Genomic DNA, 12,460 nt, shown 5'->3' on the forward strand with positions numbered 1-12,460 from the left:
TCAAGCTCAACTTTATGTGTGTGTTGTTTCAAAAACGCTATGTTCTCTGTGTAGGCGTGGGGGTAACATATAAAGTGTGTGTGTGTGTGTGTGTGTGTGTGTGTGTTGAATCCCTAATCAGAGTGTGTTTTATAGTTGGATGCAGTGCGGTCAGGGGTGGTGACGAGGGGGGGGGGGGGTCTGACTGTTGCATTTGCTCTTTGCTCGACATAATAACAGTGATTGCAACAGTAAAGCAAAACAATGGTGTTGTGCCGACCACAGTAGGATTAACTGGAGGAAAGTACTTTCAGCTCTACCCCCCCCCACCACCACCACCACAGCGACTTCCTGTTTGATCCAATCAGGAAGCTCCGTCAGCATCAGTTCTCTGAGTGTCCACTAGGGGCAGGTTTCATAACAGAGCAGTTTCTCATTGAGCCCCATGTTAAACAGGCCGTTTACACAGCATCATTAAACCTGTTTAAGGACAAAAGAACATTCTAGTCTGTGTGTTTAGCTCAGATCTCCATGACAACACTGAGGGGGAGGGGCTAGTTTTTATTTTATTGGAGGTTAAAGTTTATGAATAATTAGGGGCGTGGCCTCTTGAGTGACAGCTAGCCTCTGGCCCTCACTTCTCCTCGGAGGTAAACGTCAGCCAGATGGACGTACGCCCCTCCCCCCCAACGTCACATACATGCCCTTTTTTGGTCAGAGGAAATGAGGCGGAGTCAAAGTCTGACAAGATGGAGACTCCTGTAGGCGAGGACGACTGGATCAAGTTGAGAGAACGGACCAAGACGGAGACGCTACGTCTGTTTTTTACACAGTCGCACATGTCACGTCGTCACATGTTGCCATGGGAATAGACACGTTCTGCTCATCCAACCAATCTCACTCCTGATGCCTAACTTGGATGCTTAAGGCAGCCGAGTTGACAGTAAGCGGTCTTTACGATCCTGACTGACTGGATTTCACTCCTGTAGACGACTGGGAACTAAAAATGTGTCCTGCACAAGACACAAAATTACACAATAAACACAGAAATGATTTTAGCTTCCTGTCGTCTCCTGTTCTCATCTCAGACGGAGGTAAACGTCAGCCACATGGACGTACGCCCCTCCCGCCAACGTCACATACATGACCTTTTTTGGTCAGAGGATATGATGTGTGATGGAGACGCCTGATCATAATTGACCTCTCGTGTGTGGCCCAGGCTGCTCATCGGACAGCAGTTCAGACCAACGATTCCCAACACGACAAAACTGTTTTAGAAGGTCGCAGCGGCGTGAACCGACCCGACCCGTCTGAACTCAAAATGTCGGACGTCGTCTCCTGCGACTCAGCTCCAGCAGCTGGTTTTAGAACGTCACACACATCACCTGTTTCAAGTCTTAGCACTTGTTAAGGACGTTATGTTTAGCTCATATCTCCATGACAACACTGAGGGGGAGGGGCTAGTTTTTATTTTATTGGAGGTTAAAGTTTATGAATAATTAGGGGCGTGGTCTCTTGAGTGACAGCTAGCCTCTGGCCCTCACTTCTCCTCGGAGGTGAAAGTTGCAGCGGCGTGAACCGACCCGACCCGTCTCGTCTGGACTCAAAATGGCGGACGTCGTCTCCTGAGACTCAGCTCCAGCAGCTGGTTTTAGAACGTAACACACGTCACATGATTCAACAGCCATCAAGTCTCAGCACTTACAGACTGTCAGGACGTTACGGACGAAGGCGCCACGTGCGTCTGTGCGGCAGCGTTTTTCCCGCTCTCACGGAAGCTGCAGGGTCAAAGCATTCTCGGCAGAGCAGCTTATACAACCGCGCTCTGACCCTGAGATCCTTCCTCACATTCTACCTTTATTGTGTTTTTACAAGTTTCCCGGAGATAAGACGCTCGTAAACGTTATCGCTTCATCATCCTCGACCTTCACTCAACATCCACCTGTGAGAACAAAGAACGCTCGTATTTACACTGGAGATCATAACGAGAGAACAAATTAGTGCATGAGTTAACACAGTTACCGGGGGTAATCTGCACCTGGACACACACACACACACACATTTACCTGCAGCTCTCCCGGTTCCTGTGAAGATGGCGTCCTGCTCTGAGGAGCCTGAAACCCTGAGACAGCAGCTCGTCCAGATAAGGAACAAAGGGACGACCCTGTCAGCCATCAGAGAGAGGTCGGGCGTCCACAGTCAGTGACGCAGACTCAAGACGCCGGTCGTCCACGTAGAACAAGAGCACGAGAGGATCATGAAGACGCTCAATGGGGAATTTTAAAGTAATCCCACAGAGTTGCAATAGAAATCGTATGGAGTCACTGCAGACTTCCTTTAGGGAATGAAGCACTAAGGTGATGAACTCAACCACCAGAACCAAAACAGTCCAGAAGACCCAGAAAACACAGAACTGAAGGCTGGAGACACCACAAACTCTCCAGCACCACTGCTGCACACTAGGACACAGGCAACAACACACACACACACACACACACACACACACGCACACACACACACAGCTCTGAGACAGTGTTTGTGTTTACACCTACACCTGCACGCACACCTGGGCTTCATCAACACCAATCAGTGCCACACACACACACACACGCACACACCTGGGCTTCATCAACACTAATTAGTGCCACACACACCTGGACGCACGCGCACACACATACCTGGGCTTCATCAACACCAATCAGTGCCACACACACACACACACACACACACACACACACACACACACACACACACACACACACACACACACACACACACACACACACACACACACACACACACACACACACACACACACACACACACACACACACACACACACACACACACACACACACACACACACACACACACACACACACACACACACACACACACACACACACACTCTTCTTCCCTCTTCCAAAGAGAAGAAGTTCGATCTGGACGCCTGTTGGTTACAAACGTCTGAAATGCTGAATAAATAAAATACAAGACGTTTTTAGACGGACGTCACAGACGTCACGTGTCACACATTTTATTTTACAAACAAGTTGGATTCACAGGGTACAGGCGAGCTCAGCAACACACACACACACACACACACACACACACACACACACACACACACACACACACACACACACACACACACACACTCACACACTCACACACACACACACACAATAACAACTAGATGTTCACACATAATTAAGCTTCTTTTCGCCCCCGTGTTGGTCTCACACACGTGCGGCTGTGGAGTTTCCTGGTGCGGACCGGGTCGATGTCTGGGTCTTTGCGTCTCTTAAGGTCATTTGACGACTCTTAACACGCGTGTCTATCTGTAACGCTTTGGGCCAAAGATTCAGAGCCGTCCGCGTGTTGTTAAGGGAAGGCGGTGCGATGTTCTGGAGGATCTGGTTTTCCTTCGCTGAGGCGGTGCCGGTCGGAGACAGAGTCTGTTTCGTCTTCCTGTACTTTGATGACGGCTGCTTCGGTGGAGTCTTTGGGGACTTCTTCTTTGGGAGGCGGGATATTGTCGTGACTCCCACCACCTTCAGTTGAATGGGTGCTTCAGATATTCCCGCCATGTTCCGCGCCTGGCAGCGATATTCACCGGCGTCCTTGTACGATAACCCGTTCAGGCTGATTATGGACCAGCGAGCCCCGACCCGAGGAGATGCCTGCATGACTGGAACAGGAACAATTGTTAGCTTTCAACACACGTTCAACCGGTCCCTGTGAGCAGCCTGGAGCTTTAGAGAGACCCAACGAAATCCAAACGTACTCTACACTACACCCGAACCCGACCCAAGACCTGACGAAACAGCGTCATTTCATGCATTACTAACAGTTTGATCTCCAGGACTAAAAACTGACTGTACTGTACTTTCCCCACCGTCGATCCAAACCCATTCAGAGTGATCCGTCACCTCCGGAGTCTCCTAAGAGCCCCCTCCCACTGTGCCTCCGTCCCGTGCCCCGTGCTTTAGGGTCCTTGTCCCCCCCTCCAGGCCCGTTTGTACTCACACTACCTGGGCCTCGGAGAATGCTTCTTGCTGCCTATACGTCATCACGCCGTAACACGTCACACGCATTGATGACGTCATGGCGATGCGTGGCTTTGTTTCCAGATCTTTCCGTAGACCTCTGAGTTTTTGTGCGTCTTGTCGACTGTTTTTGAATCTTTTCATCGACCAAATCTGCAGTAAACACTCCACCTCCGCATCACACCAACGTGAACCTTTCACCGCCATTGTTTGAAATGTCCGCGCATGGTCCCTCCTTCTTTTTTCTACGTCCCAACAGGCGCACAGGAAATGACCTCAGAACCGCCGTAGGCCTCGTGCTCGTACACGTGCGCACGCTCGTGCTCGTACACGTGCAAACGTGCTTTACAAAAGCCCACCTCTCCCAAACGGGCCGTGGACGGCCAACTAGCCACAGCTAGGTGCGGCGCGGTTGCACTCACATTTGACGGACATTTGAGAGCGGCCCTGCAACTTTCCGAGCGGCCACATTTGACCCTGATGGAGACACGCCTCATGTGAACAATGAATGATAAAATAAATATGAGAAATAAAAGACAGGATAGCGCTACTCACAACTCTCCAAACTCCTGGGTAGCTGATCGACGTTCTCAAGGATGTCTTGTCGGCAACAATCTGCACAAATAACCAAATAACACCATGACTTGACGGATGTCCAGACCGTGGTAACGCCACTTCATCACCCTGGGGTGCTTACCGGTGTAGGCTGAGGTTTTGATCCAGGTCAGGGTCGGTGTTGGGTAGCCAGTGGCGTCACAGCGCAGAATGACATTGCTGCCCAGCGGAGAGGTGACCCTCGTGGCTGTAGGCTGGACTGAGGGCCTCATACAGCGGGACGGCGCAGCCTGAGGCATCATCCTCCCGGGCTGACCTGGAGATCTGCGGCAGGTCAGCAGCTGGTCCATGAGAACGACCGCGCTCCCCAGGGACATGGACAGGGACATGACCATGGAGATTTGGCAGTCACACAGCCAGGGGTTGTCATGGAGACCTGGATATTCAGGACAATTGGATTCATTTACATCATCGTATCATGGAAAAACACGATAACTGATTTCCGTACTTCTGTTGGTAACAGTGACAAATCCATCTAGAAGTTTGCGTTTCAGACAGTTTAGATCATGGGTGTCAAAGTGATGATATTTGATGAGTATTAGAACCGGCCCGCACGCCACAGCCGCCTGCTGGGGTTTTTCACGCACAAAAACTACATTACCCACAATGCAACGGTAACACACACACACACACACACACACACACACACACACACACACGACCTATATATAGGTAATTAAGGAGAGACGTTAGAGCAAGGGGGCTGCCAGTGACCAGCGCTTTGAGCAGTTGGGGGTTCGGTGCCTTGCTCAACAGCACCTCGGCAGTGCCCAGGAGATGAACTGGCACCTCTCCAGCCACCAGTCCACGCTCCATACATGGTCCACACAGGGACTTGAACCAGCGACCCTACGGTTCCCAGCCAAGTCACCTATGGACCGAGCTACTGCCGCCCCATCAGCAGCTCATCAGCATTCAGGGCAGATGTCAACGTTCAACCAATGAGACAGAAGCTTTAAGTGTGACGTTTATGTTTCCTAGGCAACCAGAGAGCGACATCAAGCCGGTTAGAAAGATGTTGTTTGTGAGTCTGAGTTTCCCGAATTATCCGTCCGTTCAGTTGTGACGTAACACCCTTTCAAAATAGGATTTCCAGGTCCGAGCCTTGTGTTTCTATGACGCAGCAGTGCCGTGTTTTTAAAAAACAACGTAATTGTCATTTGACGTCTTTCTCATGGATGAAAAGACGTCTAACCGACCAAAGAGGCGATCGTTATAGTTCACATGGTTGTCCGTTGTTGTTTGTTTTGTTTCAACGCAGCGTTTGGACCCGGAAATCTTATTTTGAAAGGGTGTTAGGTCAGACTGAACGGACGGATTTAACGTTGAATTGAAGTCGTTTTCACGATCTGGGAAGAAAACGTAACGATGGAAGTTTATCAGCATCGCAGCAGGTTTGTGACGTTTACGAGCTAACGGTTATTTTGATGCTAATGCTGATTCAGCCGTTTGTTTAGGCTCACTCTGCCGATGTAAGCAACGTTACATATTATTGTATTTTACCGTATTTTTTCGTACAGAAGAGGAGTGTATGCACCTAAACAAACTCTTTTTTTCTCCACTGTCGAACAAGAACAGCGAGCGCAAGAGACTTCTTGACAGATGAAGTTAACAACATTGGAAAATCAAAGAAGATTTAATGCCTGTTATCACAAAAACAATGTCCGATACGCTCGTTTTCTCCTCTTTTTCTCTACTTTGCTGGGAGTTACACTTAGCAATGCTGACTGGCTCGCTGAGGTCGCTGCTGCCAACCTTGCGGTGAGCACAGCACAAAAGCTTATCATGTGAAGGCCCCTTTACAGCCACGGACACGGGCAGTAGAGGAGCTGAGCTCTAGGTGTAATATCCTCAAAGCAACTTCAGTCCAAAGCAACTGGACCAGGACCAGGACCAGGACCAGGCTGGGACTGGACCAGGACCAGGACCAGGACCAGGACCAGGACCAGGACCAGGACCAGGCTGGGACTGGTCCAACTAACTGGTGTGGAGATCCAGGTATTTAACCTGATGTCACTGGAACCTTTTGTGCTCCAAGTGCCAACGACCGTCGTTAGAGTGGCAGTGGCCTTGTGAGAGGTTAAAAACTTGGATCTCACACCAGTTAGTTGGACCAGTCCCAGCCTGGTCCTGGTCCTGGTCCTGGTCCTGGTCCTGGTCCAGTCCCAGCCTGGTCAGATGCGTACATGAACTGATGAAGTCTCTTGGATCAGAGGTGAAACGTCTTCCTACACAAAGAACCAAGTCCAGTTGCTTTGGACTGAAGTTGCTTTTGAGGATAACGACGACCTGGACACATGAGAACATTCACAGGCCCCGGTGTAACACACTGACGGGAAAGAGTTTTCACTTTGATTTTCATCCAATTGTTTTTGTCCGTTCATCCGAGGCCAGATGTATAATCTCTCGACTGTGTTCTGGGTCTATCCCAGGGCCTTGTCCCAGTTGGACGTGCCTGGAAAACAACTAACGGGCGCCCAGGAGGTGGTCCGATCAGATGCCCAAACCAACCCGACGATCCCTTTTGATGTGAAGGAGCAGCGGCTCTACCTCCAGATGTCTGAACTCCTCACCCTATCTCCGAGGCTCGGCCCAGACGCCCTGCAGGGAAACTCGTTTCAGCCGCTTGTAATCGTGTTTTCATTTGTGGGTCACCACCCAAAGAGGGCTGGGACGGAGATGGACTGGTAACTTGAGAGCACTGCCTCAGCTCTCTCTGCACCATAATGGTCTGATACAATGCCTGCATCACTGCTGAGGGGGCACCAAACTGCCTGGCCATGTCCATTTGACCACTTGACCTTGTGAACAAGACCCTGAGTCATTATCAATATGTAAAGACGAACCCGGCGAGCCGTTTGTGCTTTTCTCCACCTCCATTACTGCGGTGGCGTCTCCCTCCAGTGTGCACGCTTGAGTGGAAGCCGTCATTAGAAGTGAACCTTTTCTACTTTTACCTGTACTTTTAGGAAGTTGTTCAAACCTTTACCTCATGAAGAGCGCCCCTGTCTGGGGCCGTACGGTCTACATGGATTCAAGCCTTTACCTCATGAAGAGCGCCCCTGTCTGAGGCCGTACGGTCTAAAGGGATTCAAACCTTTACCTCATGAAGAGCGCCCCTGTATGAGGCCGTACGGTCTACAGGGATTCAAACCTTTACCTCATGAAGAGTGCCCCTGTCTGAGGCCGTACGGTCTACATGGATTCAAACCTCTACCTCATGAAGAGCGCCCCTGTCTGAGGCCGTACGGTCTACGCAGATTTAAACCTTTACCTCATGAAGAGCGCCCCTGTCTGAGGCCGTACGGTCTACATGGATTCAAACCTTTACCTCATGAAGAGCGCCCCTGTCTGAGGCCGTACGGTCTACGCGGATTCAAACCTTTACCTCGTGAAGAGCGCCCCTGTCTGAGGCCGTACGGTCTACAGGGATGAAGAGGTAAAGGTTTGTGAAGGTTGGAGAAAAGGTTCACTTCTAATGACAGCTCCCATTCCCAAGAGCATCAGACTGGAGGGAGACACCACCGCAGAGATGGAGGCTCCTTCGCTTCACTAGTTTGTTTCTAACACTTCCTGCAAAGGGATTGAACTTTAAGCAGTTGGAGCTTTTTTCTAATGCTTGTCAAAACATACTGTACCTAAAATTCTCCTTTGCACGGGTCCTTCTTGTTGTCCTGGGAGAGGAAACCAAAGGTCCAGCAGCTCAGCAGGTAATAAAGTCAGCCTGTGGAGACAAAAGGCAGCTCTGGCTCTATTAGTGCGCACTCCCACTGTTCCTCCGCACCGTGCCCCGTGCTTTAGGGTCCTTGTCCCCCCCTCCAGGCCCGTTTGTACTCACACTACCTGGGCCTCGGAGAATGCTTCTTGCTGCCTATACGTCATCACGCCGTAACACGTCACACGCATTGATGACGTCATGGCGATGCGTGGCTTTGTTTCCAGATCTTTCCGTAGACCTCGGAGTTTTTGTGCGTCTAGTCGACTGTTTTTGAATCTTTTCATCGACCAAATCTGCAGTAAACACTCCACCTCCGCATCACACCAACGTGAACCTTTTCGCCGCCATCAGTTTGAAATGTCCGCGCATGGTCCCTCCTTCTTTTTTCTACGTCCCAACAGGCGCACAGGAAATGACCTCAGAACCGCCGTAGGCCTCGTGCTCGTACACGTGCGCACGCTCGTGCTCGTACACGTGCAAACGTGCTTTACTAAAGCCCACCTCTCCCAAACGGGCCGTGGACGGCAAGCGTGCTGCTCCTAGACGTGGTACGGTTGCACTCACACTGGTCAAACGAACTAGACTTTAGCCGTGAAAGGTCCTGGGGCACGGGACGGAGGCACAGTGGGAGTGCGCCCTAACAGACAGTCTGAAGCTCTCTACATTAACAGGCTGCACGGTTCTGGGGTATCTGGACTCACCTGTTGCTGGACAGGTCGAGGAAGGTGATGTTGGGAAGAAAGAGAGCGGCGTGGGCGGGAAGGCTTGACAGACGGTTGTTGTGGAGACCCAGAGTCTGGAGGCGGGGCATGTCCCTGAGCCCCTCCCAGGGGAAGGACGTCAGGAGGTTCCCATCCAGCCGCAACTCTCGCAGGGCCTTCAGGTTGACAAAGCTGCTGGGGTGGATGGACGTTACGGAGTTGTACGTCAGCCACAAATAACGCAGCTCGGACAGGTTGTAGAAGGCTGCCCGGGGCACCCTGGAGATCAAGGTCTTCTCCAGACGCAGCTTGACTGTATCAGCTGGGACATTAATGGGAACAGCTGTGATTTCAGGGTCACTGCACTGCACCAGCCTGCGATGTTAAACACAAACCTGTGAGGACTGATGTTTGACGGGTAAACAGAAAGACCAACTGTCTCATTCTTTAGATAATGAGCATCGACATGTTTACATCACTTATGAAACTGTTCTTAAAAGAGGCCTCTGAATGTTCTCATGTGTCCAGGTTGTCGTTCTCTTCAAAGCAACTTCAGTCAAAAGCAACTGGACTTGGTTATTTGTCAGGAAGACGTTTCACCTCTCATCCAAGAAGCTTCATCAGTTCATGTACGCATCTGACCAGGACCAGGACCAGGACCAGGACTAGGACCAGGTTGGGACTGGTCCAACTAACTGGAGTGAGATCCAGGTATTTAACCTCTCACAAGGCCGATGTCGCACGGCCCAACACAGGAGAGCTAACTCCTCAGGCCTGGACTCCGCTGTCCACTTACACCTCAAGGAGAAAGCCCACTCCTTTGATGACAACAGTGTCCACATCCTGGACAGAGAGGACAGATGGTTTGAAAGAGAAGTAAAAGAAGCATCTCTGCAAAAGTAGAGAAACCATCGCTAACCAGAGGAGGAGGTCTGAGACACCACTTATCTCAAATTTACAATGCTGCCCTTTCATCCCTTCATTCAACAATCCAACCTCAAAGAAAGACTTGTCACAAATGTCCTCCTGTGACTCCAACGACTGTCGTTCAGACTCATTAGAGCACTAACCAAGTCCAGACCTACTTCCACCAATGACTGGACCAGAACCAGGACCAGGACCAGGCTGGGACTGGACCAGCACTAACAAAGTCCAAACCTACTTCCACCAACGACTGTCACTCTAACGACGGTCGTTGGCACTTGGAGCACGAAGGGTTCCAGTGACATCATCGGCCTTGTGAGAGGTTAAATACCTGGATCTCACACCAGCTAGTTGGACCAGTCCCAGCCTGGTCCTGGTCCTGGTCCAGTCCCAGCCTGGTCCTGGTCCAGTCCCAGCCTGGTCAGATGCGTACATGAACTGATGAAGCCTCTTGGATCAGAGGTGAAACGTCTTCCTGACAAAGAACCAAGTCCAGTTGCTTTGGACTGAAACTGCTTTGAGGATGATTCTTACACGTGACTTTTTTAAACTCGTAAATATAAAAATGTATTAAAGTCAATAACTGAAAGAGTTTACAGCACAATGTTGCTTTGACTATTGTGCGTTCATGCTTCTGATTCTGGATAACTGTCCAAAATCAACAGTGTTCGATGTTAGATGCTGATTTTACACTGAATTAGATCGCAAAAGTATTACTGCAACTCTGTCCCCGTGCATGTTATCCAACAATACACCAATACGCACAAGGCAAACCTCATGATTACACCTTTCTTTGCAATATAGGAAACAATTCGGCTACTAAATACCTGCTGATAGCGTTATATATATACTTCATTACGTCACTAAATACCGTTTGTTGCATAAGTACTGCTGTGTTGGTCCCATAGAGCTCTAATTCATTGATAATTCTCCATATATAACACAGGATCATCATCCCTCGCACACACAAACACACACACACACAGAGGAGACTGAAACCTGAGCTCTGGTATTCCACTGTTCCCGTACGTGCAGGCACATGAAGCTGGACAGGCTCGAACCGCCAACAGGGAGGACTGCAAGATGTGAACGAGGAGCAGCAGATACATCCTTCGTCAGACCAACGACGCGCTCAGACGCCCGCTTTCTATCTCCATATTCCCAGTGCTCTCCAGTCTGAGGCCACAGAGCAGAGTGAAACTGAATCCCAGATTAGCCGGGATTACACTGGTAACATGCGGCGTGTAATCCCACGCCTCACTGTCAGAATAACAAATCACAACATCAGGGCAATCCCCGGCCTTTTTTATCCCATCGACACCGATCAACAACAGGCTCTCAACAGCGTTAACCTGCTTTTGTTGGAGCATTAAACAGAAGCAGGCGTGTCGTTAGACCTGGGCCGTCAGGGATACAGCCCCGGATCTCTGTGCCGTCTTAGGGCGCACTCCCACTGTGCCTCCGTCCCGTGCCCCAGCACGTTTCATGGCTAAAGTCTGGTTCCTTTGACCAGTGTGAGTGCAACCGTACCGCGTCTAGGAGCGGCACGGTTGCTGTCCACGGCCCGTTTGGGAGAGGTGGGCTTTAGTAAAGCACGTTTGCACATGTACGAGCACGAGCGTGCGCACGTGTACGAGCACGAGGCCTACGGCGGCTCTGAGGTCATTTCCTGTGCGCCTGTTGGGACGTAGAAAAAAGAAGGAGGGACCATGCGCGGACATTTCAAACAATGGCGGCGAAAGGTTCACGTTGGTGTGATGCGGAGGTGGAGTGTTTACTCCACTCAACCATGGTGAGGAAATGGTCACGCTTCTTTTTACAGTGCATTCTGGGACGTACGGCGATCAAAAATTAGAGAACCAATAAAAATACTTGATTTATTTTGAAATACTGTTTAAATACAATTTGTCTCTACCGCTGCTGTCCTGGCATGTCCTTTGCGTTGAAAGGAGCCAGTTGAGGTGGTTCAGGATCATCTGGTAAGGATGAACCCTGGGCGCCTCCCTAGGGAGGTGTTCCAGGCACGTCCAGCTGGGAGGAGGCCTCGGGGAAGACCCAGGACCAGGTGGAGAGATTAGATCTCCACACTGGCCTGGGAACGCCTCAGGATCCCCCAGTTAGAGCTGGTTAATGTGGCCCGGGAAAGAGAAGTTTGGGGTCCCCTGCTGGAGCTGCTGCCCCCGAGACCTGATCCAGGATCAGAGGCTGAAGATGAGATGAGACTTAGTTTATCTGCAAACATATTCAAATTAAAAACAACAAAATGTTTGATTCAACCATGGTGAGGAAATGGTCACACTTCTTTTTACAGTGCATTATTATTATTATTTATTTATTTATTATTATATTTATTTATTTATTTTTATTATTATTATTATTAAGTTATAAACTCATAAAATGATAATACAGTGTCTCCTGCTGCACTTCCTGTCCCCGCCGGCAGGTGTCGCTGTGATCACATGATCAGAACTGCC

This window comes from Echiichthys vipera (genome assembly GCF_963691815.1).
Source record: "Echiichthys vipera genome assembly, chromosome: 12".
NCBI classification, from domain to species: Eukaryota; Metazoa; Chordata; class Actinopteri; order Perciformes; family Trachinidae; genus Echiichthys; species Echiichthys vipera.